This window comes from Mustela nigripes, chromosome 12 (assembly GCF_022355385.1).
Source record: "Mustela nigripes isolate SB6536 chromosome 12, MUSNIG.SB6536, whole genome shotgun sequence".
Lineage (NCBI taxonomy): Eukaryota > Metazoa > Chordata > Mammalia > Carnivora > Mustelidae > Mustela > Mustela nigripes.
Window position 1 is genome coordinate 5,055,303 of NC_081568.1, and position 9,678 is coordinate 5,064,980.

Genomic DNA, 9,678 nt, shown 5'->3' on the forward strand with positions numbered 1-9,678 from the left:
TTTTTATAAAATGACTTTCTTAGTAGGTCTTTCTGTTTTCTGTTGTTACAAGATTAATTACTTCATTTTATTTATTTGTTTGCTTGTTTGTTTAGGAAGGCTGGAGGGGCAAAGGAAGAGGGAGAGAGAGAATCTTAAGCAGGCTCCACATCCAGTGCAGAGCCTATGTGGGGCCAATCTCATGACCCTGAGGTCATGACCAGAGCTAAAATCAGGAGTAGGATTCTTAATGAACTGAGCCACCCGGATACCCCCAAAGTTAATTACTCTAGAATGTCAGTAATCCTTCCACAACTGCCCAGATGGGAGCCAACTCTGCTGATCTATTCAGTCCTGCAGATGGTGGTAGAGCCTGAAGGGGCCTCACGCAAGGGTGAAGTCGGGAGCTCTTGTCACTGCACTTACTGTTACGTAATCCCAAGAGGGCATGGATTTGGGAGAAGACTGGTGGTATTATACTTTTTGGGCTTCTAAAGTATTAGGGAAAATCTCTCTTTGAATCTGATTTTTATCCTGTCTTACTGGTCTCCTGTGTTTTTGATGTCAGTTGGCCAATAAGTCCCTCTATGTTCTCCCTAAATCCATCAGCCCCTACAAGTACCGTGAGCCAGGCATGGTGATGAGTGCTTTATGTGGAAAAACTCATTGAAAGAACCCCAAAGAACCACCACCACTTAACACAAGAAACACAAGCTGTAATAACTTAGCAATCTATTGGTCAAAATTGCACCAAAGAATGCATGTAGGGTTTTCATCTTAGTAGGCTTGATTTCTCTTCTTTCCACGAAGCAGGAAAAGCCTTCAGTATGTGGGTTTCTGTCATTACTTACACATTTTGTGAGTCAGTTGCTGCAGGAGAGAGATCGCATGTTGGTCTAATTATCATTCACATTCTACTTAAAAAAAAAAAAAAAATGACAGACAGAAATGCAAACGTTTTCTTCTTGCAGGCCATTTCAGAAATTGGGTTAACTATTTATTGACTTGCCAATATCAATCTTTTAAATAAAGGATTCAGCTCCTCAGTGAAGGAGACATTTCAAAAATTGAGTTAGAGGTTGTGTAGCAATATCAGAATGATGAGGGCAACCATTCCACCTCCAGGCAAAAAGGGCCAAATGGAAATAACAATCAAGAGAAGAATATTGACCTAATACTGTGAAGATGTTCACTGCAGTCGGGTCATAGACAGGTTGGCAGGTCTGACTTTCTGCCCAGTGGCTTCCTTCCTTCTAATCCTGACTGAGAAGGAAAGGCTATCTTGGCTGCCTGCCCAGCAGGTGACATAAATTCACCCAGGACCTACTGAGGGCAGAAGAAGCTGACTATGTGTTCAGGCATGACTTAGAATGTGAACCTCTAACCTGTGCTTGTCCCAGGGTCTCACTTATTTATTTATTTATTTATTTTTTAATTTAATTTAAATCCATTTTTTTTTTTAGTGTTCCAAAATTCATTGTTTATGTACCATACCCAGTGCTCCATGCAATACATGCCAGGGTCTCACTTTTTAAAATATTGTCAGGATGGGCTGTTGATTCTTAGAAAGGAATGAAAGCATTGAGTGGAAAATCTCAGCTCCATCGGATGGCATGAGCAAGACACTGAAAACCAGCGTTTCATTAAAGATAAGCAGCCAGGGTTGAAATACATAAACCAAACCTTTCACCCCTTGAAACTTCCTTCATTAAACATGGAAACACAGAGACAGCGTTGAGTCTCACAAGTGCAGTGCAAAGAAATAGGGACGCGGAGCCGTGCCTCCTGAGCCATTGTCAGCTGTCCTCTCTCTAGAGTGCTCCGTGCCTCCTGAGCCATTGTCAGCTGTCCTCTCTCTAGAGTGCTCCGGGCACACTTGTCAGGAGGTGCTGTCTGCCTCTCTGCATCAGCTCTGCAGTGTGGGGAAGAAAAAGTACATTTTTATTCCTTTCAATTACAAGGATGTTGTATATCTGGCATACTAAAGAGGGAAATTGGGTCTCTTTTAATTAGAGGAAAAGCAGAAAGACTTTCATAGGCGGGCCCTGCAGCCAAGGGTATGTCATCTTTGCTGTTTAGGACTCCTAATTGCTTCTTTCTGCGACCGCTTGCTGATCGTAGAGTAGCAGCCTACTTAATTTAACACGAGGCAACTGAGGGTGCTGTTTTGGTCATTGACTAGAGAGAGGAACCACCTTTAGAACAAAGTTAACTTCACTTCTTAAGAATCCCTTCTTAATGAATCCAATTTTTTTTTTCTTTTTTGTCAAAATGGTTCCCTGTTCTTGCTACCATGGCCCTTCCCATCATGCTCTTCACCATGTTGTGATTTTTAACTCACTTTATTCCCTCATCTTTCTTTTTAAAATTTTTTTAAAAATTTTTGTTAATTTTTTTTCTAACCATAGCATGTACCCTCCCCAATGTCCTCATCTTTCTTAAACACAAGTGGGACATAATCTTAGGTTTATCCGTGGAGCAATATGTATTTGAGCCATGTATCTATTTGTTTATTCCACAGAACTTTGGAGGATACCTTTACAGGCCAGGAACGGTGGTCAGGAGGGTCTGCAGGTAAGAGAAATAGAACCAGTCATTTCAGTGCAGGTGGTGGATACTGCAGTGAGGGTCAGGGTCAGTTCACTGAGAGTCGAGAGAGGGGGCAGCTCTTCTGACAAGGAGTCGGAATGGGCTTCCCTGAGAGACGGTTTTAGTGGAGAATTGGGGAGCCTGGCCAGAGGAGCAGGGGAAGAATATTTCAGGCAAAGGGAATGTCTCGGGCCAGGACAGGAGAGAGCATGCTTTATTCAAGGAACCATAGATGGGCTTGTGTGGTTGAAACAATACCTGTCAAGGACAAGGAGAGACCCAGAAAGATCCTGACTGCAATATTTGTATGGGCACAATGGATCCTCTTTCAAGACTTCATATAGATTTTTCTTTTGCCAAAATCTCAGAAGACGAACTGAAATGGAAAGTGGGGGTGTGGGGGCGAGAATAGGCAGGGCATCAAGGGACCAACCAAGATGACATAACAACAATATGGAGAATGGATTCGCTCTGAACACGGGTTGGGTCATCAGGGCAGGACAGAAGACAACGGCATGAGGAGGCAGGACAATTGGCCGCGCAGTGAAGGGAGAGAGGGTGGTCTCTCCCGGACTCCCAGGTAATGGTTGATGTTGAGGAAAGAGACGTCTTTATAGAAGGACCACAAGGAGAAGGGTGTGTTCTCTTTGGTTAAAGAGATCTGGAATGGCTAAAAAGGTTCAAGAGGGATAGGTATGTAAAGAAATTTCCAGGCAGCAAACAAAGCCTGGGGCCAGAGGACTTGTGTGTGAGGGGATGCGTGAGGAGCCCACCCAGCCAGTGGGGGGACCTCCCTCTGACGGGTTCTGAAGTGGTGTTTCTACGCAAAGGTTTTTAAACGGAAGCCAGAAGAGGTAAGGCATTCAAAAATAAGGCGTTCAAAACAATGGAGGCATGTCCGTGCCCTAAGCACCACTGCGGATGATCGTCTGAGAAAAATCTGGCGAGAGAGTAGGTTCCAGACTGAGGTGAGGCAGAACCTCCTAGGGCTCTTCTCTGAGCAGAACTCCCGGGGCAGGGGAGGGGGCTCCAGTCACACGGGGTCCCCTTAGTCAAGGGCTCTCTGCTTCACTCTGAAAGAATTAACGAGTCAGAAAACAACTCTCCATGGAGTGTGTGTGCTGCTGTTTTTAACGCTTTATCGTAACAATCCTGTGTCGTTGCCCTCAGAGGGTGGCACTGAGCCGGCCCCGCCTTGTCCGTGCCTTACAGCAGCCCTGGGAGGCAGGTGGAGGAGGGAAGCCCAAGTGGTCAGAGCAAAAGGGAGCGCTGGTTTTGGAACTGGACCAGTCTCGGCTTGCATTTCGCCTGCGGTCTGGATCTCAGGTTCATTACTTGACTTCTCTGAGACCCGGTTTCCCAGGCACAGAGCAGGAGTATAGTAGTGTGGTGCTCGTTCCCGTAGCCTAAACAGTCTGTGGAGAGCCCGATGCAAAGCTGGCATTCGCCCATATCTGCATTTGATTAGAGCTCTACAGCAGGGGATGGCTACAACCCCCCCTCTCTCCCCCTCCTACCCTACCCGCCCTCAATGCCAGAATCATCTCTCCCTACCCCTGCAGCCCTCAGGGGCTTCCCTCTGCATGTGACCAAATGAAGGTTTACAAAATACCCATGAACCACGGTGTCCTTGTGGCTTTATTGTCCTCAATGACAGGAACCCTGTTGCCATCGAGTTCTCAGAGGCCAGCACCTGAGCTCTGGCGGACTGTTGTCGCTGTTCACCCGGACCCGGCCCACATATTCCACTGTGATCTTAAGACCTGTGTGTTTATAATAACGGAAGGGTTAGAAGACAATTAGACTCATGACTCAAGCGGACGATCATGGTCAATTCCAGATACTCAGACACGGAGCTGCCGAGACAACTGCCCCCGTGTCCTGTGGCCGTTGTAACAAATCCACACAAACCCAGTAACTTAAAACAGCAGACGTTTACTCTCTCAGAGTTCTGGAGAAGAAGTCTAATGTTGGTATCCCCAGGTCAAAATCAAGGCTTCCTCAGGGCTGTACTTCCTCCAGAGGCTCCAGGGAGAATCTCTTCCGTATTTCTCCAGCAGCTGGTGGCTGCCAGTGTCCCCTGATTTGTGACACATCACCCCAGTGGCTTGCAGCCACATCGTCTCTTCCTCTTCTAGATGCACGTGGATTTCCCTCCACGTCCCCCTCACGGAGAGACACATGACTACATCTAGGAGCTGCGTCAATAGTCCCAGATAATCTCTCCATGTTAAGATTCTTAATCACATTTGCATGTAAAGTCCCTTGTTGGCACATAAAGTACATCTTCAGGGTCCAGAGACCAGGAATTTTATAGGGCTCGGGGGACATTTTCTGGGTCACCCCCATAATCTCCAGAAGCCTCTCTTACGCACCCTGGCGAACCCTTCACCTGCCGCACTCCGTCGTCTGCTCAGAACTCTTCTGGCAGTGACCCGGGTCTGTCTTTCCTGATGATCCTCATCTGTGTGCCCCTCTCAGGTGTTCGGTCACACCTGAACATGACTTACACACGGGCGACAGACAGAACCACAGACATTCCGGTTCTAAGTGACCGCATTTTCTCTTGCTCTGCTTATTGCTGTTTTTTTTTTTCCTTTGTCTTTGCACAACACTGACAAATGCGTCTTCCTTCATGCACTTCTGAAGTCCTCCTTCTGGGTCCGGACCCATTCCTGGGGGCCCACCGGGGCGCGGTCAAGTCCTCACAAGCTTTGGTAAGGGGCGACTAATTCAGTGACACATGACTAACAGGAACAAGTTTGTCAGTCATTCTATTAATGTCCTCGTTAATTTTTAGCCAATCGGGATATAAAGGAAATGGATCCATACATTAAAAAAAAAAAAAACTATAGGAAGAAATCAATTACATTTATAATGTCTCTTTTTTTTCTGAATTAAAAATGACAGGTTCTTCTTTGGCCCTTAGCCAAGACTAATTTCCCCCACAAACCTTTTATTTTTTTGTCTTATAGGATTGGTCTCCTAACACAGCCAACCCTCGTTCGTATTTAACATTCATACATTCGTAAATCTATGGGTGCGATGTTTCTGCTTCGACGCTCCCTTTACCACATGCAGGCAATGCTCAGTTGCTCAAAATCTGCGCACTGTCTGGTGCATTTTACAACCATTTGCCGGTGAGAATGTGGGGTTTACCTGAAGGCAGTCTTGGTTTGGTAAATTTTTTTTTCTAATTTTAGGAAAATGCTTTCTTGCTGAGCTCCAGTATCCCCTGAAACTAAGTCTGATAAGACATGGGAGCCCCACTCCACTGCCTTCTCAACGCTTCATGCCTTGTTGCCCACATGGGCCTTTCCTCTCGCTTTTATTGCTCAATTCCTGCTGCCTCTGGGACCCTCCACCATCCGCCTCCTCTTTCAAACACCAGACATAGTCACCCAAGACATCCAACAAGAAAAACGTATGGACAAAAAATGCCAACCAGCATGATGACTCCCTCAGAGAGACATCACCGGTGCGGAAGCCTGTGAGGACAGCGTGGGAAACGCTCTTGATCTCTGGGGGAAATGCCAGCTGCACCAGAATGAAAAATAACGGGTAGATAGAAGCTAGTGAATAGATCTCTGGGTGCTGTACTATGACCCCACATCCAGACAGTTTCATCTTCCCCTACAAAAGCTGCTTTAGGGACGGCAAGCTGCATGGAGTTAATAAACCACTTCATAAATTAAGTGTGCCTTCTGTAGTTTCTCAGGTCTCTGAAAAACTAGGACATTGGCACTGATTTTAGAATTCTGTAGGCTCATAATTTGGTCTATATATTCATACAGTTTTACAGTCTTCAGTAGGTATATTCATTTCTGATTATTTTGACAACGAGAGAAGGGAATGGCATTTTGAAAAATCACACTGATTTTTAAGCACGATAGACCTCTTGCATATTGAAGGAAACAACTGGTGGAGAAAAGTCCAGTTTTTCACAAACGATGCCCTTTAGAGGAAGGCAGAGTATTCCAGAGAAAGACAGAAATCACATTTGGATACAGCTAAATCAACTTCCCATTTGACATCTTTTGAATATAAAAAGAGACCTAAAGCCAAGTAGAGCTTTGGTATACAACCCCGAAATATTGGGAAGCTTATAAATATTTTGTTGGGTTTTCTTGTGATACTTTAGTAATTTTCTCTAATTATCAAAGAAAATCACATTCGTTGTAGGAGGAGTAGATAATTCAGAAGAATGTAAGGGAACAGAAGACCTGAATCACCTGTAGTTCTGCCAGGGAGGGCCAACCACTTTGCATATGTTGATTTTTCATCTTTCTGCTCTATAGTTAGAGTTCGGTGTCCTGCATTATTTTTTCTTTGACACATGGTACATTTCCAATGGTCTGGGAGATGTCCTGCAATTGCCCGGTCTCTAGGATGCTGTGACTGACCTGCCCAAATGGTCAAACCATCAAGGCTGTGGCTGATTTTCTCAGCTATTATCAGTAACACTCAATGAGCATTCATGGGCTCAAATCTTTTCATCAACTTTTCTAATTATTCTGTTCCAATACAGTCAATATAAAATTTTAAAAGTCTCTAAAACTTTCAATGTAATTCTAGAATCCAACAATGTTGTTACTTCCAACCATGAGATAAAGGGAGATATGCCTATTTGTGGCTTATAGAGAAAACTCAAAACTATCACATCCTCTTAGAAAACAGATGTGCCAATTGATATTTTATTATTGGGACATATATTTAAGTAAGACAAACAGAGCTGTAGACCTCAAGTTTATGTTTGTCTTTCACAGGACGCAGCAACAAGGGTTTTGTTTTTGTTGTTGTTGTTATTGTTGCTTTTGTTTTTCTTGCTGTTAGGATAGCTGGCAGTTTTATTTATTTATTATTTTCTAACTCTTTAAATTAAATTTCGTCAACTTATTAGTTTTGGGGTAGAATTTAGTGATTCATCGGTTGCATACAACACCTAGCGCTCATTACATAAGTGCCCTCCCGAATACCCATCGCCCAGTTACCCCCATCCTCCCACACTCCCCCACTAGCAACCCCTCAGTTTGTTTCCTAGAGTTCAGCATCTTCATTGGTTTGCTTATCTCCTTATTTTCATCTTATTTTTTTCCTTTCTTTCCTCTATGTTTACCTGTTTTATTTCTTAAATTCCACATATAAGTGAAAGCATATGGTATTTATCTTTCTCTGATTGACTTATCTCTCTTAGCATAATACTCTTTAGTTCCATCCATGTGGTTTTAAATGGCAAGATTTCATTCTTTTTGATGGTTGAGTAATATGCTATTGTATATCTACCACATCTTCTTTATTCAGTCATCTGTTGGTAGACATCTGGGCTCTTTCCATAGTTTGGCTCTTGTGCACATTGCTGCTATAAATACTGGTGTGCACGTGCCCCTTTGAATCACTATGTTTGTCTTCTTTGTGCAAATACCTAGTAGTGCAATTGCTGGGTCATATAGTATCTCATTTTTAACTTTTTGAGGAACCTCCATATTGTTTCCCAGAGTGGCTGCACCACCTTGCGTTCCCACCAACAGTGTAGGAGGGCTTCCCTTTCTCCACATCCTCACCAACATTTGTTGTTTCCTGACTTGTTAATTTTAGCCATTCTGACCAGTTTGACATGGTATTGACTGTGGTTTTGATTTGTATTTCCCTGATGGTGAGTGATGTAGAGCATTTTTTTATGTGTGTGTTAGCCATTTGTATGTCTTCTTTGGAGAAATACCTGTTTATATTTCTTGACTGGATTTTTTTTAATAGTATTCATGTCTCTGTTTCACAAAACAATTTAAAGGGCAATTTTCATCACAGAAATGGAATAGGTTTGTATTTGAGGCTTCACATTGGACAAGAGAGTGAGAATAGAAAATTCTCTGGTTATTCCCAATTTTTCCTACTTTATAAAAGCTGGAATATGTGTTAGCTTATTCACAGAGCAGTGTCAGCTTTTCCCTAACTATACGGAAAGGGGAACATTTTTACCTTCTTATTTTCCTGAGATTTCTTTCAGTGACAGTTGAGAGCTTTTGGTTTTCAAGGATGTGAACTGGCATTCCATTATTTTTATCCCCAAGAAAGAGGAGGGGAAATCCTAAGATGCTTAAAACACAGTATGGGAAGGAAAAAAAAAATCTGCTGCTATTATGCCTTCTTGAAAATAACATTTCTGGATCAAAGGGTATGTAATGTGTTTAAAGGCTTCTGCCTCAGAAGACCAAATTATCTTCCAGAATGATTACATCAACTTACATTGCCATCAGCAGTCTGTTCCCAATTCACTGCACATACTTTTGAAAAAACTAAATACCTGTACTTATTTCTAGCAAAATAATGCTGCCTATTTCTGAAAATATCCTATTTGAGCTGATATAGAGAAGCAGAGAAACACATTTTGGTTTAAATACTAAATTGTATTTAACTTTGAAAGACGTTGGATACTGGCTCCTCTCTGTAGCTTTTGTGTCCTGATTAGATTTGGCCCAGGTCATTTTGAGAGTTGGTCCCCTGACGAACAAAACCAAGATGTGAAGTTCGGAGAGTTATTGCAGAAACAAAAAACCCAATACAACAACTTTGTGTTATAAATTGGCTAAGGAAAAGGCCCCAAGGACATCGTTCTTGCCGTGGACGCTGTGGGGAATGCAAACTCTACAGAACTTTCCCACACTGGCTTCTCGTTGCCACCATGCATGCACTGGCCAGAATGTGGCGCATTGTTCCTATCTGCTGCACTTGTAGGAGTCAGCTCCATCAATTTGCTCTTCTTGGGTGATAAGGGCACTTTCTGCAACTCTGCCATCGCTGGACAATATATGATGGGACAGCCATCGAGCTGTTGAGCTGCTACTGACAAGCCCCCACTGTCCTGCCAAAACTAATATTTGACAATGTCAGAACAGGATGTGGAAAAACAAACAAGCCTCCCAGGAGGCATTATAAATCTCTGACTCTTTGGCCTCTGGGATCCATTTTACTGCGAATAAAAGTCAACAGGAGAAATACATGTTTTGAAGGAAAGCCAAGCATATCATTTAAATAAAATTTTAGTGAAAAATAACAACAAAATTCAAGAGAATTGAATGCCAGTATCTCCCCACTCTATTGTCCATCATTCTG